Source organism: Ovis canadensis, chromosome 12 (assembly GCF_042477335.2).
Source record: "Ovis canadensis isolate MfBH-ARS-UI-01 breed Bighorn chromosome 12, ARS-UI_OviCan_v2, whole genome shotgun sequence".
Classification (NCBI taxonomy): domain Eukaryota; kingdom Metazoa; phylum Chordata; class Mammalia; order Artiodactyla; family Bovidae; genus Ovis; species Ovis canadensis.
Genome location: NC_091256.1, coordinates 13,431,683 through 13,456,894, shown reverse-complemented (window position 1 = coordinate 13,456,894; position 25,212 = coordinate 13,431,683). Strand labels below are relative to the sequence as shown.

Below are 25,212 nucleotides of genomic sequence, written 5' to 3'. Positions count from 1 at the left end.
CCCTGAACTCCAGACTCCAATTTCCGACTGCCTTCACCACATCTCCACCTGGATATTTAACAGGCATATCAAAAGTAGTATCTACAAAACAGAACTTTTATTCCCTCCCTAATCTTTCCCAACCCAATAAACCGCAGCCCCAGTTGCCCAGGCTAAGATCTTGGGCATCATCCTTAAATCCTTTTTCTCATTCTACATTCCATCCAGCAGCCGATTCTGTGGGTTCCTAGCACTTTCTAGCCATGGGCACGGCCCTCAGACTACCGCATTCACCTCCTGACCTGGGTGCCCTGCTTCTAGCCTGGCGTATACAGTCTGTCAAACAGCAACTGGAATGGTCTTTGCGGAAAACCTTGTCACATCATTGCTGTTCCCCCAGGCCCTCCAGTGGCCCCTCCTTTGCTCAGAGTAAAAGCCAGGGCCCACAGTGGATGTCCAGGGCCTGGTTGAGCTCCACTTCCTCTCTACCCCCTACAGGGCTCAGCCTGGCTCTTGCCGCTAGGCCCCTGCTGTTCACGAGTGCCCAGGTGTGTTTCAGCGGGCCTGTGCCCTTCACCAGGAAATTGCCCCAGAGCGCAGGTTTGCAGACCTTCAACACCATCCTATTGGATCTGGACAAGCAGATCTGGGTTGCAAACCTTCTCTTGCTGGCAGGTCACCCTCCTCCTCTCCCACCACCCACTAGCGATTCTCAGTTCTTTACAGCTTTTTCCACTTCAAGGCTGGGTTTCATCTCCTCTTCCCTGGGTTGGAATGTGTCCCTAATCACTGGAGAATCTAATTACCACTCCTCCTAAGTGAGTTCTCTGTCTCTGTTATGCAAATGTGGTTGTAATTGTGTCAGGCAGGTTTTGTTGCCATTTTATCTTTCCTCCACTGTGTCTCCCCACCCCCATCCCCTACCCCTTTCAAAGTGGAGTTGTGGTTCCATTTACTTTTTACTGTGAAGACCCCTGAGGTCCCCAGCTCCCCAACCACAGAAATCATCTTGATTACCCACTCTGGATCCCAGGAGCCATAACAGGTCTGCCTCAGGGCAAACAGAAGGAAAAATAAACAGCGTTTAGTGGAATTTATTTTATTTCTTTGGAGATGCAAATCAGAAGGTTCCAGAGGAGCTCTGGAAGCCTCAGTGAGGGGCGGGAGGAAGTCGGCTGTGCAATGGGGAGCAGACTGGGAAAACTGGCCTCTCTGCAGCCGCTGGGGCTGTGCTGATTCTAATGATGCTAAGCAGTGAGGGAAGAGGGGTGTGTGTGTGTGTGTGTGTGTGTGTGTGTGTGTGTGTGTAGAAGTGGGAAACAACGCCAAAGTCCAAACTGTTACATTTGCTATTTTGTCTTATTAAATGTTTCTGAGCCCTCTCTGAGCAGAGGCTCTTGGGAAGCTCTGGCCCATTTCAGCCTTGAAATTGTCCATTGGCAGCCCTGGCTGGGCTTCTGGGGTCCCTAGGAAGAGTGAGTTCTGTCCCTGGGACGGTCTGGGACCACTTCCTCAGCTGCCACATTCTGTTGACCTTTGGCTTCCTCAAAGTGGGCAGAGCAGAAGGCAGGGAGATTGTTTGAGGTTCCGTTTATCCGTTCATTCACTCATCCACAAACACAGTGAGTGCCCACTACGTGCCAGGCAATATCCCAGGTGCAGGGAATGAGTTTCCAACCTAATGAAGGGAGACAGACAATACAGAAATGGGTGAATATATATTATAGCAAATAGCAATGAGTATGAAGAAGAAAATGCAGGCTGGAGAGAGGAGAGTAGCCCACCAGACTCCTCTGTCTATGGGATTCTCCAGGCAAGAATCCTGGAGTGGATGCCATTTCCTTCTCCAGGGGATCTTCCTGACCTGGGGATCTAACCCAGGTCTCCCACATTGCAGGTGGATTCTTTACCACTGTGCCGCCTGGGAAGCCCATGTGAGGAGCAACACAACTTGGAAAAGGCGGTCAGGGAAGAACTCTGATAAAGAGACATTTGAACAGAGCGTTTTGCAAACTGTGGGGCTGGAAATCCAGGCCTGACTCCGCTGGCCACTCAGATCTCTTGTCTGGACTCGGATGAACGTGTTCAAGATCCGCAGACCTGCCTGGGGGAGCCTGAGCTGGATCCCAACATTTGTGCGACCTCGTGCTTGACTGGCTCCCAGTAACCCACCTGTTAAATGGGACCTAAAGGGTTGTTGTTTGGTGATTAAATGATATTCTGTGTACGTGTGTGTGGACTTTAAACCTGTGGGCAGTGTGCTAATTTAAAAGCACCTTCTCAGTGTGAGTCTTGCAGAAACTGTGTGGCTTCCAGTGGGGTAAGCTGGACCCCCTTCAGGAGGAGGTAGCTTTGAGTTGAGAAGGCAGCTAACCCGGGGAGGGAGGGGGTTGGAGCCGTGCAGCGGGGCAGGCGACTGCAGAAGCAGAGTGACTGGAGGGGCTGAGGGTGGTAGCGAATGCCATCTCGCCCTTCCTCTCCCAAGCCCCAGCTCTCTTTCTCTCCCCAGGGAAGCACAACGACAGCAGCGTCACCTTGAATGCAGTATTCGTGCATGTATAAAAGTCATTAGCAAATGTGATCCTTTGTTATTAGTAACAGATAATTTCTGTTATACCACATACTGCCCGGACTGTGATGCTCCTTGAGGACAGGGGCCAGGTTTTATTTACTAATTGTATTATCACTTTTAATTTCTGGCATGTTGGTGCATTGTAAGTTATCAGGAAATGTTTAATAAACGACTAACCAGTTTGGACACTCCCTTCTTCTCCACTACTGAGGCGTCGGCCAAGGGAAGAGGACTCCTTGAAACCAGGCGGCTTAGGACTATAACCAGCATGACTCAGCAAAGGATTTAGGGACTTTGGGGATGCTGTCTCCCATATGTGACTTCTGGGCAATGCTAGGATTTTGGAGCCTATGTCCCAAGTTTCCAAGAAAAGAGTGGATGGCAAGGAGCTTACCTAAAAGAGAAGGGACTCATCTCATCCTCACCTCTTATCTGGACTTGGACATTGGAGCCTAATTCCTGAGATTAGAGGAGAGTGAGTCAACTGTTACTCTTTTACAGGTGTGTGTGAGTGTGTGTGTGCATATATGTGTGCGTGCGCATGTGTACATTGTGTGTGTGTGTTCATGTAAGTAATGGTTGTGGAAGTATTTCTGCAAGTCAGCTACTAGCTGAAGCTGAGTTTGTGCTGAGCTGGTTTCCGTGGTAACGCATCAGCTTCCTTTGCTTCCCTCTCTTCTTCTCCTCTATTATGGGGATATTTCTTTTCTAAACAGGAGGGCCTAGATTAGTGAAAGAGAGAAGGGACCCTCATCCAATGCCTCAACTGCCCACTGACACCACAGCTAAGGAGGTGTTGCTGGAAATCTGAGGGGTCTGCTCCCCCAACGGGGCTCAGGGCTGGTGGAGGAACAGACAGACTCCCTGTTCCAAGGCCACTGCCCCCCAGATTCCTGCTCCAGCCTCACCTCACCCTGACAGCTAGGCTGGTAGTGCAGACACAGCCGTGCCCAGGGACTTAATTACATGCTTGAGATTCTGTTCTCTCCCAGAGCAGGTATTCGTTTATAAAATAAAAGGACAGCAAAGGATTTGGAGGGAAAATGACAGATGGACAGGGTCAGAAAGAAGAGCACAGTAACCTTTTGACCTTTTGCTATTCTGAATAAAAAGAGTCCCCAGAGATTACTGGTGAAGGAATAGTTAGAAGACGAGGTCTCGGGCTCAGAACAAACACAGCCTGAGCCCACACATTTTCCAACTTGCAGGCTACTTATTTTATAATACAAGGTGCATGAACCATGAAACCTTCCCCTCCCCCTGCCAAATGCATATAAAGAGGGGATCACCCTTTTCTGATATTTTCTGATGCAGTTAACTTCTTAGAGCAAGGAGACACATTCAAATAATCTAGACTTGAGGTTTTATTTAGGCTAGATGACCGCGCACCAGGCACCACTCTCATGCCCTCACAAGATATTAATCAGCTCATTTCATCCCTGCAAAAAGCCTTTGATATACATGCTATTAAGAGCCATCATTCTACAGAGAGGGAAAGGGAGGCACAGAGACGTTAAGTAAATTGTCCAAGGTCACACAGCCAACAAGTGACAGAGCCAGAGTTCAGAATCCAGAATCTGTGTTTATAATCTCTCTACTAATGTGGCTAGAAAAGAATTTAGAGAACACTCATCGTTTTCAACCCTCTCACTTTACCTGGTACAAGGCAGTGACCTAACCAAGGTCATACAGCCCCTGAGCAGCAGACACCAAGGGCAAGTGCTTGGATGATTCAGCTCTAACTGCACTCTCCCCTCTGAAAAAGCTCAGCTGGGGTAAAGATGTCCCCCAGGTCCACGCCAGTCGCCTGCCATCCCGAGGTTCGGAGTCCTGGCTCCCTCCCCTTTGAAGCTCCTGGGGTCTCAGCCCCTGGGTGAAGGGGACCAGGCTCTGCCCGGCAGTGCCGCTGAGTGACAGCGCCGCCCACCACCCTGTCATCTCTGCCTCATCCCGTCAGCCGCCTCCCAGCTCCCAGCTGTCTGTCAGCAGCTGCTGGGATATAAATAGCCACGGGTTGGCAGAGGCACCCTGGCAGAGAGGGGCGGGAGGGGGAGGAGATGGAGTTGGGGTGGTGACAGGCAGGAAAGAAACCCGGGGGTCTCCTTTGGGCTCTCGCTCGAGAGCGGGGCTGGCAGAGGCCTGGCAGAGGAGCGGAACCGGGGTTTAGCAGGAAGCGACCAGGCAGACGCCTGGAGCAGGCCAGCTCGGTCACATATCCCTGGGTGCCAGAGAAACCTGCATGCCCCAGCTCCTCCCTCTACCACCTGATTCTTGAGGACGTGCAAGGGGAGCTCCTCTCCCCACCAAATCTGTGGGGTGTGAGGATGCTGGTTCTATAAAGACACTTCTAGAGAGGAGAGGGCTCCTGCGGCCTGCAGAATGCCCAGAGTAAGGGCAGAAATAAGAATTAAAGGGAGATTGTGGCAAACTTGGAAGGAGAAGGAAGTAATTTAAAATTCAACGAACATCTATCAAGCCTCTACCATATGCTGGGTCCTTCCGCACACATCACCTCACAGCATCGTCTCTATAATCCCGGGGGCGGGCTTTATCTCCGTTTTACAGATAAGGACACTGGAGGGCAATAAGGAGAAGCAAGGAGACTCAGGCCTGGGAGATCAGGGGCGCAGTCGTCACCTCTGCCGAGGAGACACGAGGAGGCTGGTGACAAGCCCAGAGACACAGAGCCAGGCAGGGGCTCACTGGAAAGAGCTCCACAGCCCCTCACCCTGTGCCGCCTCCCAGCCGCATGGTGCAGCTGCGGGGTCGCAGGAGCTCAGGTGAAGCCAGGGAAGGCACACCCCAAGAGGAGATGGTGACCAGGACTGCTTAGTGCCTTGACAAAGGCGGCCCCTCTAGGATCTCTCGATGTAGGAGTAGGACGGTCTCACACCTCACCGTGCATCACCTGCAGGGGTTGAACTCAGGGGCTGAGCCCCACCCCCTGAGTTTCTAGATCAGTCAGGGTATGTTTATACTTTTTATTTTTTGTATCGTCAGGCACTTTGTAATCTTGAAAACCTTTCTGGCTGGGAAGAAGGACTGCTTCTTGGGCTAATCAGGTAGCGAAGTGTCCAGCTGGGAGCACATCTTTCTTTGATATGTAAATTAACCAATCTGGAGCCAAACCTCTTCTAATATTTGGCCAGGACACCCCAGGAGGCAATGCTTCTGCCTTAATCATCCCAAGGCTGGGTACCAGGCAACTAGCGACACCTTATCGCTCAGAGCCCTCCAGAATTGTGCAAACCTGCCAATTCGGTTCAGTTCAGTCACTCAGTCGTGTCTGACTCTTTGTGACCCCATGGACTGCAGCATGCCAGGCGTCCCTGTCTGTCACCAACTCCTGGAGTTTGCCCAAACTCATGGCCATTGAGTCGGTGATGCCATCCAGCCATCTCGTCCTCTGTCGTCCCATTCTCCCGACTTCAATTTTTCCCAGCAGCAAGGTCTTTTCCCAGGAGTCAGTTCTTCGCATCAGGTGGCCAAAGTATTGGAGCTTCAGCTTCAGCATCAGTCCTTCCAATAAATGTTCAGGACTGATCTCTTTTAGGATGGACTCGTTGGATCTCCTTGCAGTCCAAGGGACTCTCAAGAGTCTTCTCCAACACCACAGTTCAAAAGCATCACTCCAGCACTCAGCCTTCTTTACGGTCCAACTCTCATACCCACACATGAGCAGTGAGAACACCATAGCTAGCAGCTTTCCCCACAGAAGCCCCAGTAAAGGCTGTGCTGCCCCCTCCCTCCTGCGCCTCCTACCTCCTGACTGCGCTTTCTCTGTGACCCTCCCTGTGAGGCAAGCTTCCGGTTTCTAGAAGCTGCGAGTATAATAAGCGTGTTTCCCTGAGTGTCTCCGGTGCCTCTTCCTATGGCCACACCTGACTGACAACCACATAAAAGAGCACAGCACAAGAGCTCTAGGGTGAGCCCTGAGAATTCGAATTTCCAACAAGTTCCCAGCTGATGCTGCTCATCCAGGGACCCCACCTTGGGAAGCTGGACTCAAAGATAACTGCGGAAGGACTAGACAAACTTGCATAGGGCTCAAGAAGTTTCGTGAAAAGAACACGACCAAGTCACTGATCTTAATTTCAGTAAGCAGTGGTGACTGTAGACACCACTGGGGAGAATGGACACCAAGATCTCCGAGGGAGAACTCATCCTGAGGAAAGAAGCCTCTAGACCAGGCTCTGCAGGGGGCCCGGTACTGGCCCCGGCATCGTGTGGGATGAAATGAAACAGTTACGCCCCATCCAAGGCCCACTCGGTCAGAATCTCTGAGGTCTGTGTTTGAACAGGCTCTGCAGGAATTCTAATACAATGCACAATACACCTGGGGAAGCCCTAGTCTAGACTGGCTGTCTGGCTGTAACGCCGGAGCCCAGGTTATCTTGGTAGCAGAGCGGCTGGTTCCGGCACAGAGGATGGCCGTAGCCAGCAACGCTCCCCAGTCGGGCTGCGAAGGCGGCCTTTGGGGACCGTGGCTGAGCACGCAAGCACGCATTCATGCGCAGTGATTCTGAGGCCCGGGAGTGGAGCATCCCTGCGCTGGTCTGTGTGAGAACCTGAGCAGCAAGGACGTCAAGGCAGCCGTGGAAAAGCGTCGCTGGACCTGAGAGACTGCTGTCAGAGCCTCACTTCAGGAGGAGTGAAGCAACGTGGACTGGTGAGGCCTTCCAGTTGTCTGCTCACCCATCTCTTCCCACTTCACAAGGCCTAGGACTGTCCTTACAATTACAAAGGCCAGGAGTTCCGGCAGAAGAGAGGGGCATCAAGAAAGAGGTATGGGACTTCCTGCTAAACTGGGCAAGTGGATGCTCAGAGGATTTAACTTAAATACTAAAAAACATCTGTGACCTGACTTGTGTCCTAAGCCAATGAAGCAGATCACATTGGTTATCTTTTGATACATTTCAGAATTTATTTGTGTCTCTAACAGAGACAGGTTACTGGTACTTGCCACTGAGGGTTCTGCCTAATGGTAACCTGAAGGTGAGGTAAGGTGTGGCCCAGCGTCCTCACCCTGCCCTCAAAGACTGCAGAGTTCACACAACTGCAGATGATTCCATGAAGGTTTGCTGCAAGAGAGGGTTCCGGCCAGGAGAAGGAACGAGGCCCCTGAGCACTAGGGTGCCCTGGCCTCACCCTCATTTCTCACAGTCACCTATGCCTTCTAATCCCCGGGTGACTTTCCACCTCTGCTAAGGACGCTCCCTCCTGCTGGAAGGTCATGCTCCACCGTACCCAGATGACAAGTGTCTATGCCTCCTTCAGGACTTGGTTTGAGGACCTTCTCTCAGATTTTCCAGACCTGCTCTCTGATGGTATGGCCATTGCTTTGCCCCCGCTGGACACTATCTGTCAGAGCACAGAAAAGGCTTTTTGCCGGACTGTAAATCCCCAAAGGGCAAAGATTACCTGCCTTTCTCTTTAGGCTCAGCTTCTTGCTGGGCAAGCAAGATAGTTACTACTCAGGTGGAGTATATAATCAGGTGTGATTATTACAAAGTGATCCAGATAAAGAATTCAACCTTGAATGAGGAGCCTTAAATGCCTGATATTTTACCAAGTAAACTACCAAGACCTAATCTGCTTAAGAAACAGGCCTACCTGGGGAGCTCCCATTTGATTGGGGAACCCAGCCCCTGCCCGGGGAACACCAGTCTGGTACGGGTGATACATCTCCGGTCCTCAAGAAGGTTCCAGCATGATGGGTAAATATATTCATCAAGACAGTGTTACCTGCCATTGATGGGGAAGGTGGCCCCTAGAAGCCCAAAGTTAAATTGCCCTACAGCTCACAGTCCAGAGGAAGAGACCCAGGTCCTGATATCATGTCCTGATGTCAGAGAAGGCCCTGTGCGGCCTGGCAGGGGAGGCAGGGTGAAGAGGGTAGGGGACTGCTCACGCTGCCCAGGCACACAGATGGCTCTGCCGTAGGAGAGGGCTCTGGTGCAGGGCTGAGAGGGTGGACAGAAGAAAGGCCGCTCCGGCTGCAGGAGGCAGCCCCCCACACCCCGCCGGGGATGCAGGCGTGGGCGCAGACGGCAGGCGCAAGAGCAGGTTTACTCCGAGGGCGCTTGAGCGCTGAGGGAGCCTGGTGGTCCGGGTCAGCGGGGTTAAACAGCAGATGCTGACGGGGAGGCAAACCTTGACCGAGAACTGGGAGAGGCCCACAGGTGTTTGGGTCAGAGGGCGCGGAGGGGGTCCTGTCAGATGCCGGGGTGCTGGGAAGGGGTCGGGGGCACTCTGAGGACGGAGAAGACAGTTTCTCAGAGCGTGCTGGAGGCCTGCGGCCCACATTCCCACAAACCTCACTCGGGTCCTCTGCCCCTTGCTCCCGGCTCTAGCACAGGACACGTGCCCCTCAGGGCTTGGCACCAGCTCCTGGAAATCTACAGCTCTTAGGAGGACTCAGAGGAAAGCGTGTAGCTCTACTCCTTCCAGAGGGAGAGACGGGGCAGGCAGGGATTTGAGTCCCACGGAAGTTAGGAATGGCGGTGGGGGAGGGGGTGCTGAGTTGGAGAAACTGAGACGGAGAGAGGTTTTTAGCTTGTGCAACGAGCCGAGTGTGGGGTGGGAGCGAACCGAGGCAAGCCACACTGTTGTCATGGCAACACAGGCAAACCCAACCGTGCCGTAAACACCGCGGTCTGCGAGTCTCTTCCTAAACCCGGAGCCCCGAGGCCCTCCCTGGACAGACAGGAGTGAGGACAGCAGAGCCCGGGGTGTGCGATCCCCCCGAAGAGCCTGCCCCCGGGGGTGCTGAACGCTCCCGGGGCCAGGGCAGTGCTGGACTGGGCCCTCCTTTCGGAGGAGGCCGCCTCTCCCCTCGGAGCAGACAGAGGGCAGCCGCTCATGCAGGGCGCCTCCCGCGACAGACAGGAGCTGAGGGGTGCAGCTTGGGCACCGGGAGTGCTGGAGCTGTGGGGGGCAGAAGAGATGCCTTGCCCACGCATAGTCCCAGGGAAGCCGGGACTCATCACCAGCACCGGTGGTCTGGCGAGGCACGGCCCTGCTCCATCCTCCCTGGGAGGGGGCAGGGGGTGGCAGGAGACAGATCCCTTCGGCTGGCTGGAGGTGGGTGGCCGCGGGAATCCCTGCCACCCCGGTCGTCTGCCTCCTCCTTTATTCTCCGCTCCGTCCCCTGCCTCTCCCAGCTCTCAGCTTTCCTGCCCCCCGCCGGCCCGTCTCCCCGCCCACCGCGCGCTGTTCCCCTTCCTCTTCCCCTCGCTGCTTTCCTCCCCCTCGTGTTCCCTCGGTCGCACTCTTCGCCCGCCCCACCTGCCTTCTCTCTATTTAAATCGATACTAAGCCAGAGGAGTGGGTGGGAAAATACGGCGCTGGGGACAGCAGGGAGGAATGCTTTAGAGTCAGGCCTTTTCCTTCCTGCCACAGTGGAAGTGGCAGAGAGCCCAGGGGGCACTATCCCGGGCACGCGGGTCACCACGCACCCCACCCCACACCGCCCTTGGGAGGCTGGGCGGTGGGAGCCCAAAACTCAGGGGAGGAGAGGGCGGTCGCACCCAGCCCCCTCTTCTGTGTGGACACCCTGCAGCTACCTGCGATCTCAGACTCAGGAAAACTGGACCATTCCTGAGGGTTGTTCACCTCGGGACCAGCCCCAGGGAAATCCTAGCTGTTCTGCACTGTGGCTGGCGGAAGCTGACAGAGAGCCCTGTGCGCAGAGTCGTGTGCGGACCACGGGAGGAGAGCTGGGGCTCTGCAGGAACCCCCGGCCAGTCCTCTGTGCTGGAAAACCCCCAGCTGAGGCCGAGAGAGAGGGCAGGTTGGCCTGAACGCCTGATGCGGACTGGTTGGTGGGGAAGACTTTCTCCAGAATCGAAACTAAAAGTTCATTAATGAGAAAGGCCCTTTGAGTCCCATTCTGCTAAAACAGTGATACTTCTTAAGTTGTAAACCCACCGTTGAGACTGCGGCTATTCCTAATGGCCTGTAAACACATTTCCTGGATCTTACCCGTCCTGGTTTTTTGGGGGTGAATCTGCCCATCTCGGAGCCCACCCTCAATTCTGGAAGGCTACACTAGATATTGGAGAGCCAAGGGGTGTCTGAGGATGTCACCCTGCCCCCATAGAAACTGTTGGCCCTATAGCAGAGTCACCTTTAAGTCTCCAGGGTCCTAGAGTACGGCTAAGGGTGGTGAGGAGCAAGGCTGCACGCAAAGCACCTTCGGCCCTGGTCCACCGGCCCACCCTGTGCAGACATCTGGGATCCTGGGCACTGTGGGCAGCACAGCTGGTCAAGCATCAATCAGCAGCATCTAAGGTGTGTGTGTGCATAAAATGGCTAGATCACATGCACCACATGGGGAAGAAAGAGATCAGGTTAGCCAGCACAGGGGGTAAGAGCGGGGGCTCAGCAGGGTCTCCCGGAGCACTCAGCTTCCTTCTGGTACTCACCACAGTCTCCACCTGCGGATCATAACACTTGCTGTGACTGCTCTAGAATCTAGACATTCTAGAGCACTCTGACTTTTCAGAGCTCTTTCTCATCCATTATCTCATTTGATCCTCAAAGCAGTTTCACGGGGATCACTTTCCCAAATTCCAAGACAAAGGTTGAATTCAGAGAGGTTAACTGAATTGCCTAAAGTCACACAGCTTATTGGATTTGATAACCCCCCAGATGTTTCCACTGGGTTAGAAATGTGTTATTTCTCAAAAAGATATGGCATATTATTTGGTAGCTCACTGGTCTAAAACGTGTCAAGTCTAACATTGGCCTAATACAGCCCAGGAATTTGCCCCTCAGACCTCCTGAGCTTGGACCAGGGTGGAATGTGTGGGCAAGTGCCCTGAAAGACCAGGAATAAATAAAAAATCTAGGATGCCTGAGGAAAAGCAGCCCCTGTAAGACCTGTGAACTGCCCCGCAGTGCTAGTTGCTTTCTGTGTGAAGGCACACACACACACACGCACACAAGTCACCTGGGCGCCCTCTCCCTGGGTCTCCTGCGTGTCCTGTCCTTGCTACTGTTGTCCTGTGGCCAGGCCTACTTGAGAGCAGAATCCTGGATCTAGGAAAGGGAGCAGCCCTGTTCCCACGCCTGAGGCTCTCCTCACGTGTGCTGCCTGTAAACACAGCGATGCGACCCTGGCAAAGAAAACAGAACCAAATGCAGAGGAACAGCCCAGCTGCAGCAGCTCTGCACAGCTATGCTGGGGGCGCAGGGCAGGGGCAGAGTGCGGACCCGGGGGTGCTGGGTTCAGGCGGCTGTGTCTGCGGTTCAGAAACTAAGGGTGAGCTCTAATTCATACAGAAGTCCCAGGGCCCCTCCGCAGACAGTCTGCGGTGAGCACGACTGGGTGGAAGCTTAGACAGCCCCTTGGGCTCTGACCCAGGCCTGAGGCTCCTGTTGGAGCTGGGGCAGGAAGATAAAGCTGCAAGAGATAGATATTGCCTCTGCCAAGGGGTAGAGAGAAGGCACTTCCTTAGAGGGCTGGGCTAGTGACTTTCTGTGGCCAGAGAAACAGTCTGCTGTCTGAGTGCAGAAAGCCTGTCCTCAGTTCCATTGGGGGGTAGCAGGGGGTCCCTCCCACTACAGTAACTGGCCCCGTGAACAAGCTGAGAGAGGGACCAGCTTGCAAAGGAGGACACGTCAGGGCAGAGGAGGGCACTCTGAACTCCTGGATGCCAGGCCTCCTGCCTTCTTCCTGCAGCTCTTCTCAATAAATATTTTTTACTGAACTATAATTTATTTCCACAGCTGTGTTAATTTCTTCTCTACAGCAAAGTGATTGAGTACATACACACAGATTCTTTTTTATATTCGTTTCATTGTGACCTATCAGAGGATATCGAATATAGTTCAATATACACAGTGTGTCTGTGCTCACTCAGTTGTGTCCAACTCTTTGTGACCCCTTGAACTGTAGCCTGCGAGCCTCCCCTGTGCGTGGGATTTTCCAGGCAAGAATAATGGAGTGGGATCGAACCCACGTCTCCTCCTGTGTCTCCCGCACTGGCAGGTGGCTTCTTCACCACCGAGCCACCTGGGAAGCCTGTGCTATATACAGTAGGACCTTGTTCATCCATTCTATTTATACCAGTTTGCATCTGTTAATCCCGAACTCCCAATCCTTCCCTCGCTCCCTGCCTTCTCCGCTGGTAACCACAAGTCTGTTTCCGATGTCTGTGAGTCTTCTTCTGTTTCATAGACAAGCTCATTTGTGTTGTGTGCTCATGGGTGAGATGTTGCATGTAAGCGATACATGCGGTATTTGTCTTCCTCTCTCTGACTTACTGTCTCTAGTTCCATCCATGTTGCTGCAAATGGCATTGTTGAATTCTGGTTTTTTTTGGTTGCACTGTGAGGCATGCAGGATCTTGACTCCCTGACCAGGGATCACACCAGTGAATGAGCTTCCCCTGCAGTGACAGCACAGACTCTTCACCCCTGGACTGCTGGGGCAGCCTCTGTTTCATTGTTTCAACGGCCGAGTCATATTCTGTTGAGACTCAACATGCAAAAAACTAAGATCATGGCATCCGTCCCTTCGCTTCATGGCAGACAGAAGGGGAAAAGTGGAAGTAGTGACAAATTTTCTTTTCTTGGGTTCCAAAATCACTGTGGATGGTGACTGCAGCCATGAAATGAAAAGATGTCTGGTCCTTGGAAGCAAAGTTATGACAAACCTAGACAGCATATTAAAAGCAGAGACATCACGTTGCAGACATAGGACTGTATAACCAAAGCTATGGTTTTCTCCAGTAGTCACGTCTGGATGTGAGAGCTGGACCATAAAGTTGAGCACCAGAGAATTCATGCTTTCTTTTTTTTTTTTTTTTAAGTCAGACGGGTAATGTCCCGGTGTCGTAACAAGGTTTGCGGGGAGGCACATGTCACGCAGCAGCGTGAACACCCAATCATCATGCTCATGAACTACAAAAGGATCGAATTCATGCTTTCGAACTGTGCTGCTGGAGAAGACTATTGACAGTTCCTTGGACTGCAAGGAGATCCAACCAGTCAAAGTCCTAAAGGAAGTCAACCCTGAATATTCACTGGAAGGACGGATACTTTGGCCACCTGATGCAAAGAGCCAACTCACTGGAATAGACTCTGATACTGGGAAAGACTGAAGGCAAAAGGAGAAAGGAGATGCAAGGGATGAGATAGTTAGATAGCATCACCAACTCAATGGACATGAATTTGAGCAAATTCTGGGAGATAGTGGAGGACAGAGGAGCCTGGAGTGCTGCAGTCCATGAGGGTGAAAGAGTCGGACACGACTTAGTGCCTGAACAACAATATACGAACCCCATCTTCTTTATCCAATTCATCTGTTGACGGACATTTCGGTGGTTTCCACGTCTTGGCTATTGTAAATAGTGCTGTTATGACATGTTTGTTTTGGATTGCAGTTTTGTCCAGATATACGCCCGGGGTGGGATAGTTTTTTGAGGAACTTCCATACTGTTTTGCATAGTGACTGCACCAGCTTCCATTCCCACTAACAGCATAGAAGTGTTCCCTTTTCTGCACACCATCTCCACCACAACAAATATTTCTTGAGCACCTGCTCTTTGTCAGGCATTGTGCTAAACCTTGAGGATAGAGAAATGAACTACGGATGCTGTTCTCAAATAACTCAGTCTAGTTGGCAAGATCAGTGATACGTGTGAAGATAGTAAGGCACACAAGTTTGCGTGCTAAGGGACCCAGAGGAGGGGCCCTCCATCCCTGCTTGTAGACTTGGGCGAGATTTCTCGAGGAAGTAGTTTTTAAGCTGAAACATGAGGGGCACAAATATAGAACGATTTTAAAAACATCCACAGCCAGTATCATCATAATCAGCGTCGTCAAAACAACTGACATTTATTGAGCCTTCACCGAGTGCCAGAGACTAATCTGAGCGCTTCACGTATCTTCTCTTCCAATACTCATGCTATCCCTGTAAGACAGATGCTATTCATTAGCCCTATTTAGGGATGAAGAAACACAGGCTAAGAGTGCTCACAAGACTTGTGCAAAGTGACATGGCCAGGAAGCGACAGCGTCAAGATTCAAACTAGGCCGGATGGAGCTTAACCTTCCTGTCCCTCTGTGCCACACTAGAGGTCAGGAAGAAGCACGCTTAAACCCCATGACATTCATGTTCGCACACACGTGCGTGTGTGGGCGGGTGTTGGTTCGGGAGGACACTTGTTTAGCCAGTCTGCCCACAGCACCCCCAGCATCACCACGACTGCCCGCACCCTCAAGCTCGGCCCTCCTGGCCCTGGCCTGGGCCGATCCTTCAGTGTGAAACCGCTGCTCCGAAGAGCCAGAGCACCAGAAAGCAAAGGAACCTCCAGAAGAGCCAGAGGCACCGTCTCCCTTTTCCTAAGCTTGCCCCGCGCCTCCAGCCCCTTCTGAGGCACCTGCTGCAGGAAAGTAGGGGCGTGGCACAGACCCACACAGCTGACTCTGAGCTGTTTGCCAGGGTAGTTCAGGTGGAGTCCCACATCTGCCATCACCAAGCCTCCCAGTTAACAGACCAGAACAGTTAGCCAGAAATAAATGTATGTAATTCACTCTGCAAAAGAGGCAGCATGGAGTCCCATGGTGGGCTGCAGACCAGCTCTGCCATTAACTGCTGCAAGGTCTCAGGGTCTTCATCCACAGAATGAAGATAGTCTTGTCCACACGAGCCTGGACACAAGACAAGAAAAGGGGGACATGCGCTCCTGGATGATTGCCTACCTTCCTGGGAGCCCCACAGGATCAGGATGGGAAAGATGAGGGTGGGCCTAGAGGAGCAGTAAGGAGACGGCATGGGATCGAAGCAGGACAGGCCTGGCTTTCCCTCCCAGAGCCTTCAGGCAGGGACAGAGAGCAGAGCTCCTGGGGCCGTTCACAAGGGGAAGGGGTGCGTGTGGTTAAAGCAAGTCTTAGGATGACTCTTTCAGGCCCCTACCCTGGACTCCCCTAGGGCAAGCTGCTCTCTGTAACCCATGCCAACAGCAGGGTGGGGCCTCGGATCTCCAGGTACACACCACGGGTTCAGAGAATGCAGACATGGCCCCCAAAATAAAGCAGCAACAGAAGCAAGTCTTCTGGTAATTGAACTCAGGATCTTCCTTAAACTTGAAGGTGAAGCTGATTAGACTTAGAATAATCCAAAAAAAAAAAAAAAAAGTTTATACTCCTACTTCACAGGGAAGATAATCCACTTAGAAAACAATACCCCAAGAGGAGGCCCAGGATGGAAGTATGCAGAGCTCCCAAACCAGATTATAATGATTCTGGGGGAAATGGATTCATTGTAGGTTAGAAGAAGAACTGAAGTATTTTAGCTATTGTCCTAATATTTAAGAATGCCAGCAGAATCTGGTCCTTCCAAACCTATCTTGAACATCAAGCCACAGTGAAAGGCAGCCCAGGGACGGACAAACAGTAGTAACGAAGGGTGGAGAGGTTCCTTGTTAAAAACGAAATAGGAATCAAATGCTGGTGCAACACACAGGCCTCACTGAGATTTCACCAGTTTTTCACGCACTCATGAGTGTGGTGTGTACACTTCTGTGCAGTGGTATCACACGTGAGTGTGCACGCTAAGTTGCTTCAGTCGTGTCTCTTTGCGGCCCTATGGACTGTTGCCCACCAGGCTCCTCTGTCCATGGCATTCTCCAGGCAAGAACACTGGAGTAGGTTGCCATGTCCTCCCCCAGGGGATCTTCCCGACCCAGGGATTGAACCCGTGTCTCTTATGCCTCCTGCATTGGCAGGTGGGTTCTTGATCACTAGCCACCTGGGAAGCCCAGTATCACGCGTGTAGATTCATGTATCTCGTGCCACAGTCAAGAGGAAGAATTGCTCCCGTCACACCTCCTCATTACTACCTTTTTATGATCACATCACACCTCTTCTCTTAAACCACCCCTCCTCCTCATAGCCTGGTAACCTCTAACCAGTTCTCTGTACCATGTGTACAATTTTGTCATTTTGAGAACGTCATATAAACAAAATCATGCAGAAGTGACTTTTGAAATTGGCTTTTTTCACTCAACACCATGCTCTGAGAGCCATCCAAGTTGTCGCGTGCATTGCTAGCTCACTCCTTTTTGTTGTTGAATTGTATGCTGTGGGGTGGAGGGACCAGATTGTCCAACCATCTACCCTCTGAATGACGTTTTGGTTGTTTCCACTCTGGGGCTATTACAAAGAAAATTGGTCATTCATGTACAGGATTTTATGTGAACATCAGTTCTCATTTCTTCAGGGTACATGTCTAGAAAGATGACTGCAGGATCATATGGTAAGTACACGTTTATTTTTTAAGAAACAGCAACTGGGATAAATAAATAGGCACATCTGGGGAGTGCAGGCACCTCCAGCGCATGATCAGAGGCGGCCACTAAGTCTGGTTGGGTCCAACTGGGAAAGCCACTGATACTTATCACGCTACAGAGACCGAGATGTCAGCTGACACAGCGGGAAACGGGCAAAAACAACTGGACGGAAGAGCTATCTGAACCGCAGAGCTATTTCAAGCAATCTAGAGAGAACTTAGAAACAAATTTTAAACAGCAAAGTAATACTAGCCTCCAATAAACCCCTAAACATGCTAGAAAGATGGGTTGCCCAGATGATTTTCAAAACTTAACCACGTTATGATAAATCAGAGCCCTGCGCATAAGGAACACAATCAGAGGAACTCACTTCTTCACTAAAGAGCTTCATCACGATCCAGCCCCAACCTGCCCTGGCTCAGCCTCCCTGGACCAGAGGGGTAGCCAAGCGGAAGGCACCAGATCACTCGGTCACTCTCTCAGCAGGCATCAGTGGAGGCTCACACGCACAGCAATGTGCCAGGCGTCTGATTCAACCAAAAGGAACCAGTAGATGGTCAACATCCGGGGGGGAAACAAGAGAATGTTGAGGGCTGTCCGAGGTACCTTAAGAAAGTTAGCGTCTTCACCAGAGAGCATTTCTTAAGAGAGGGCAGCCACCAGGCCGTGTGCGAAGGCAAGGTGTCGGGGGCTTTAGAGAGAGTGGCCACCTCTTACTGAGCACTTTGTCACCACTGACACCAGCAGCATGCCGAGCATTTGACAAGACAAATGGTCCCTGACTTCATGATGGTTTAACAATGATTTTTTGACTTTATGATGGTGCAAAAGAAACCCTTCGGTAGACACCCTTCTTCAGATTCAGATTTTGATCTTTTCCCTGGCTGGTGACATGCAGTCTGATACCGTCTCACTTCTTAACATGCAAACATTTTATATGTCACTTTCAGTACAGTTACAATCAACTACATGAGATATTCAACACTTTATTATAAAACGGGCTCTGTGTTATATGATTTTTCCCAACAAAGGCAGATGTTCAGTGTTCTGAGCACATTTAAGATAGGCTGGGCTAAGCGATGTTATTCAGTAGGTTATGTTAAATGCATTTTTGACTTCAGATATTTTCAGCTTATGATGGGTTTATTGGGATGTGAGCCCATTGTAAATTGATGAAGACTTGAAATTTAATAATGTAAGTTTCATGCAGTATATACTTAATGAGTTTCCTCCTGTGTGCCTGGATGGCTGAAGAAGACACTGATTTCTCAAGATGAGGGGAGCGACTTGGACAAGAGACTAAAGTGTCCCTGGATAGTCCCAACCTGGCACGGCTGGTGCTTTTCTGCTCATCCTGTGCTGGATATTATGGCAGTGATTCAGTGATTCTCCATGGAGAGGGGTGGGGAAATTTGATCTCCAATATGGGGCTTATAGAGAGATTGAAAGAGCATATTCAAATGATATTATAATTCTGTTTGGAAAATTAAAATTTTTATTTTTATAATAAAAATTACATTAAGTTGGGCTTGATGAAATGTTCTCAGCTAGTACAGATATGCAGAACAATCATTCTCAAAGAGGGTAAAGTTCTGGGGTGAGATGCTGCTGAATCTCTGAAAGGGTGTGTACTATTTTTATGGTCATCACAAAGAAAATCTGAATGAAAAGAAAAAAAAAACCACATTATATTATAGGGTTACTATAATCACCCTGCCCTGCCCACTTTCTCAAATAGACTCTTCCAACCACAGGTCGAAAGCACAAGCTCTGGAGCACCAGTCAGGGGCCCTTCGAGGCCGCCCATCCCATCTTTCTTTCTGACACTGTCCCCTCCTCCAATAAGCCCTTGGTGGATGTCCAACTGTTTCCCTTTTCTCCGAAGGTTCTGCAAGAAAAATGCACCACGTATTGGGGAAACTATCTGGAGCTGGCCCTGGCTGAAAACGCCCTTCTTTTGGTGACCTTGTCAGAAGGTCGGTCTGGCAGTGAGGGTCCTGCCACATCACGCAATCCCTTCGGCAAATCTGGTAGCAATAGGACAGGAAGGCTGGGCAGTGGGAGGCTGTCGGGCCTCCATCCTGTCGCACCCACTAAAGGCATCTGGCAGCCCCTAGAATGTTCTAAACCTCAATCAGAGGAAAAGGAGCAGATCAGCTTCTCTTTGTCCTTAAGAAAAAAAAGATACATTCCAGATAATTTCACTGTGATGAAAGAGGAAGAACCGCTGAAGTAGCAAAGGAAACAAATTAACGCCATCTCAGCTAAAACCACACACAATTAAAACCTGGATCTGCGTGTGCTTTGCTTTGCAGAGAGAGCATCTTGAAAATGACATGCATTAGTCATCCCCTCCAGCCACCCTCCTCCGTGTGGGGAGGTCATCTCCGACTCTGTGCATGGGGGGCGTGGGGGTAGGGAAGGCGAGGGGCTGGGTGCCGGACCTGGGGCCTCAGCTTCCCGTTCTCCCGTCTGGAGTCTGAAAGTCCCACTCCTCTGGGATGGGAGTGTCCTAGTGAGCAAGGGGCAACTTGTTCCAGAGGCTGTTTCACCCATCTTCGCTTCCAGGGTGGGACCCATCTAGCAGAAACAGGAGCCTGGTGTCTGTGAATGGATGTGCCCCACTAGCCAGTCGTGCAGAAGCAGACAGAAGTGACCCAAGATGCCCAGCTCTCTGCCAGGGTCCTTGTCTGCAAGGAGCACGGCACTTGTAGCGGGGATCACCTGCTCAGGTCCTGCCTTCAGGAAGACCAGCCTCCCTCAGCTCGGGAAGAGGTGGACTACTTTACAGCTGCAGCTCTCTTCTTTCTCCTGCTTTTCTCCTCTCTCCTCTCAAACTTTTTCTTCTCCCAGAAAAGAAAAGGAAGCCCCCCACCCCGACCACCAGCAAAGGAGATGAGTTTACAGTGCCTGCAGAAAAGACTTCACAAAGCCAAAGGCTAAGGGGTTCCCACATACAGAAACTGGTGACCGGTGACAGGCCGTTCTTCATTCCGCCCCCCACCCCCACCCCGAGGTTAAAGCAGGAAGAAATGTGGTTTGTGGCAGGAGAAGCAATAAGGATAAAACCTAAGGATGCGTTTTCTGACAGTGAAGATTTTAATCCCTTTGACACGTGGCTCTCAGGAATAGTGGGATGGGGAGGCAGGGGAATCGCACCGGGGGAGGAAAACAACAAAAAGACACAGCAGACTTTGACCAGAGGACCTGGGCCTGAGTTGGTGGAACCCATAAGGACCAAGGGAGGCCACTCCCTGCACAGAACCAGGAGCTTAGAGTCAGTCTTATCCAAGTTGCTTATCATGCAAGACAATGCCTTGGGACAGGAGAATGGACCAAGCTGACCTCTGCCTGAAGAAGCATTTAACCCAGGAACAGGATAGTGTTCATGCCTTCCTCTGTCTGTCCATTTTAAGTGTCAAAACTTAGGGCCCAGGCTGCTTGCTTTAGGCTGCTCAGCAGCGCTGGGAGTAGGGTGAGGAAAGCTGCCTAGAGCCGAAAGTTAAGGAGGTGCCCCCTCTCAAGGACCTGCACGTGCAAGGTCAGCATCTGAGAGTGGTGGTGGTGCTGCTGGTTTAGTCACTAAGTCGTGTCTGCCTCTTCGACCCCATGGACTGTAGCCCATAGGACTTTCCAGGCAAGAATACTGCAGTGAGTTGCCATTTCCGTCTCCAGGGGATCTTCCCAGCCCAGGGGTCAAACCCAGGTCTCCTGCATTGAAGGCAGATTCTTTACCAACTGAGCCACCAGGGAAGACATCTGAGAGTGGACACTGCCTTAAATTTTGCTCCGTAGGCAGCTAGCTTGCCTCATTCTAGAACTAGCCTTGCTGCTCAGACCCCTGCCTTCGCTCTTCAACGTGTTTCTGAATGGGGAGCACATAATAGCCTTTGATGAAGCTACAGTCCCAGCAGGGTCATCTAGACTCATCAGTTTTTACCGATTCACTTCTCCCTAATGCTATGCAGGTGAGATGGAAAGGACAAAGTCAGACACAGCTGAAATCACCCCATCAATAAGGCTGTTGGACCCAGGGAACAACACAAACACTTACCCCTGCCCTGAGCACTCGGGGTACAGACTACCACCTAAGCAGACAGGGGCTGCAAGGGGCGGGGGGGATATACGGGAGGATTCTGTATTATGCACAGAGAGCATATGAGAAGTCTGCCATGAGCAAGGTCCTTTGCTGGGCACTCTGGGGAAATAGTAATGAATTATACATTTCCTTGAGGGAGCTAATAATTAAAGTAGGAAGGTGGGATACCCAGATAAAATAAGTTTTCAAAGTGCAAATGATTGCAAATAAAAATAAAGTGGCAAAAGCAAGACTATTCCTGCAGAAGAGAAACAGGAGTGATCAGAATCAGAAGGGAATCGGAAAGCTTCCTGCAGGGAGGTGCATTTCTCCACGGTTCATAAATACACAGTGTTTCTCAAAGTGTGGTCCTCAGAATCACTCAAAGAACTGCTCAGAATTGCAGTTCAGGAGCCCCACTTCAGATCGATGTGGAATCCAGGAAAGCGCGTTTTAATCAGTTGCCCAGGGGTTCTTCTGTATGCACAGTTTCAGAAGCGTGAGTTTAGAAAGCAAAATTAGACCCAGGCACTGGCTGCTGGGACAGACCTTAGGAGTGATCGCTGGAGAGCCCTGTGAGCTCTAAGATCTCTGTTGGAATTAATTCAAATATTGGAAGTAAGACCATAAAGATTTCCTTTTCTGAAAGAAAATAATAAAGAAAATATAGGTGTTATGAATAGCCAAAGCAGTCTTGAGAAAGAAGTATGGAGCTGGAGGAATCAACCTTCCTGACTTCAGATGACTACAAAGCTACAGTCATCAAGACAGTATGGTACTGGCACGAAAACAGAAATATAGACCAATGGGACAAGATAGAAACCCCAGTAATAAACCCATGCACCTACGGGCATCTTATTTTTGACAAAGGAGGCAAGAATATACAATGGAGCAAAGACAGCCTCTTCAATAAATGGTGCTGGGAAGACTGGACAGCTACATGTAAAAGAATGAAATTAGAACACTTCCTAACATCATACACAAAGATAAACTTAGACTGGATTAAAGACCTAAACATAAGACCAGAAACTATAAAGCTCTTAAAGGAAAACATAGGCAGAATACTCTTTGACATAAATTACAGCAAGATCCTCTGTGATCCACCACCCAGAGTAATGGAAATAAAAACAAAGTAAACAAGTGGGACCTGATTAAACTTAAAAGCTTTCGCACAGCAAAGGAAACTACAAGCAAGGTGAAAAGACAACCTTCAGAATGGGAGAAAATAATAGCAAATGAAACAACTGACAAAGGATTAATTTCCAAAATATACAAGCAGCTCATACAACTCAATAAAAGAAAAACAACCAACCTAATCAAAAAGTGGGAAAAAGACCTAAACAGACATTTCTCCAAAGATGTACAGATGGCTAACAAACACATGAAAAGATGCTAAACATTGCTCATTATTAGACAAATGCAAATCAAAATTACAATGAGATATCACTGCACACCAGTCAGAATGGCCATCATCAAAAAGTCTACAAACAGTAAATGCTGGAGAGGGTGTGGAGAAAAGGGAATGCTCTCGCATTGTTGGTGGGAATGTAAATTGATACGGCCACTATGGAAGATTCCTTAAAAAACTAGGAATAAAACCACCATATGACCCAGCAATCTCAGTTCTAGGCATATACCCTGAGGAAACCAAAATTGAAAAAGACACATGTATCCCATTGTTCATTGCAGCACTATTTACAATAGCTAGATGTCCATGAATGGATAAAGAAGTTGTGGTACATATACACAATGGAATATTCCTCAGCCGTAAAAAGGGACGCATATGAGTCAGTTCTGATGAGGTGGATGAACCTGGAACCTATTATACACAGTGAAGTAAGTCAGAAAGAGAAAGATAAGTATCGTATACTAACCCATATATATGGAATCTAGAAAAATGGTACTGAAGAATTTATTTACAGGGCAGCAATGGAGAAACAGACAGAGACATGAGGAGAGGGGAGGAGAGGGTGAGATGTATGGAGAGAGTAACACGGAAACTTACATCACCATATGTAAAATAGAGAGCCAACGGGAATTTGCTGTATGGCTCAGGAAACTCAAACAGGGGCTCTGTATCAACCTGGAGGGGTGGGATGGGAAGGGAGATGGGAGGGAGGTTCAAAAGGGAGAGGGTATATGTATACCTATGGCTGATTCATGTTGAGGTTTGACAGAAAACAGCAAAATTCTGTAAAGCAAGTATCCTTCAGTAAAAAAAATTAATTAATCAAAAAAAAAAAAAAAAAGAAAGAAAGAAAATATCCGGGTTAAAGACAGTGCGGAGAGCCAAGGACAGGATGTAGGATCCAGGGAGTCCTGGTTTTTTCGCCCTGCCAACCAGTTCTGAAATAAAATGCTCAGAAATGAACAGAGTCTGATTGGAAAAGAAAAAAAATCAGAGAAGTCATGCCATGGAAAAAAGCTGGATTTGGGTAAACACTTTATTTTTAAAATGTGAGATTGAGTCAACTCCTAGGCAGGTTGATAAGAAGTCTGGGGTCCCCAAAGAGGAGATAGGGGTCTGGAATTCTCGAGGAGGAGATAGGGGTCTGGAATTCTCGAGGAGGAAAGGACAAACATCTTTTTTTCCTCTACATTCCTTAGTCTTAGTTACATAAAAATAATTAATTTTTATTAATTTTTTATTAATACTTTTGCTCCAGTTTCATGAAATCTTATGTGTGTACTATGTCGTGGTGTTCAATGAATATCTTACCATGGGTCTCTACCAAACTACGGTTATTTATTCCAAACAGTCTGCAAATAAGATACTTATGAGGATCTCGATAGCTTCCTTGGAGAAGGAAATGGCAACCCACTCCAGTATTCTTGCCTGGAGAATCCCATGGATGGAGGAGCCTGGTGGGCTACAGTCCACGGGGTCGCAAAGAGTCAGACAGGACTGAGCGACTTCACTTTCACTTTCACTTTGATAGCTTAAGGTGAAAGGTGTTAAGCTCAGAACTGATGATTACACAGCAAACAACTCAGTTTAAACTCTTTACTCAGGATTATATAACAACAATACACCTTGCTTGAGGACAGTTTTTCCTTCCTGAAAACCTTCTGACTAATCCTGATATCTTAGACTGTATATTATGGGAATGGATCTGGTAAAATCTTTCTATTGTTAAGTTCTAATCTTGTTAGAACTTATTTGCTTATTTAACTTATACGCAGAGTACATCATGAGAAACATCCAGCTGGGCTGGAGGAAGCACAAGCTGGAATCAAGATTGCCAGGAGAAACATCAATAGCCTCAGATATGCAGATGACACCACCCTTATGGGAGAAAGCAAAGAAGAACTAAAGAGCCTCTCGATGAAAGTGAAAGAGGAGAGGGAAAAAGCTGGCTTAAAACTCAACATTCAAAAAATGAAGATGGCATTTGGTCCCATCACTTCATGACAAATAGATGGGGAAACAGTGGAAACTGTGACAGACTTTATTTTGGGGGGCTCCAAAATCACTGCAGATGGTGACTGCAGTCATGAAATTAAAAGATGCTTGTTCCTTGGAAGAAAAGTTATGACCAGCCTAGAGAGCATATTAAAAAAGCAGAGACATTACGTTGCCAACAAAGGTCTGCTTAGTCAAAGCTATGGTTTTTCCAGTAGTCATGTATGGATGTGCAAGTTGGACCATAAAGAAAACTGAGCCCCGAAGAATTGATGCTTTTGAACTGTGGTGTTGGAGAAGACTCTTGAGAGTCCCTTGGATTGCAAGGCGATTCAACCAGTCCATCCTAAAGGAAATCAGTCCTAAATATTCATTGGAAGGACTGATGCTGAAGCTGAAACTCCAATACTCTGGCCACCTGATGACTCATTGGAAAAGACCCTGATGCTGGGAAAGATTGAAGGCGGGAGGAGAAGGGGACGACAGAGGATGAGATGGTTGGATGGCATCACTGACTCAATGGACATGAGTTCGAGCAAGCTCTGGGAGATGGTGGAGGACAGAAAAGCCTGGCATGCTGCAGCCCGTGGGGTCTCAAATGGTTGGAAATGAGTGAGCAACTGAACAACAATGCAGGGAAGGAGTAGACTCTGCAGCCCGCTCTGTGGCTCCCTCCTTTCTCCCAAAAGAGCCTTTCTCCCAGGAATCTTCTGACTACATTAAATTAAACTGAATGGGATTTGGTTATCATATTGCCCAGTTTAGATGTTTTATATTATAGTATATACTCAAAGTCAATTTAATAAATAGAGTGCAGGCATATCATTTAGAGTTCATTAAATATGATGCTTATGGTGTTTATACTTATTTCTTTAAAAAG

General features: G+C 49.5%; 1 long non-coding RNA gene and 1 other non-coding gene across 2 annotated transcripts; both read right to left on the bottom strand.

Moving 5' to 3' along the window:
* Positions 1-1,072: 1,072 nt before the first annotated feature.
* On the bottom strand, positions 1,073-4,472 carry LOC138415805 (uncharacterized). Its single transcript, XR_011247425.1, has 2 exons — positions 4,208-4,472; positions 1,073-1,657 (listed from the first exon to the last, which is right to left on the bottom strand). It is a non-coding gene; the product is annotated as an uncharacterized lncRNA (long non-coding RNA).
* Positions 4,473-13,366: 8,894 nt separating this feature from the next.
* Positions 13,367-13,471, bottom strand: LOC138416710 (small nucleolar RNA U13). The gene has a single exon (XR_011247830.1). It is a non-coding gene; the product is annotated as a small nucleolar RNA U13 (small nucleolar RNA).
* Between the last annotated feature and the right edge of the window lie 11,741 nt (positions 13,472-25,212).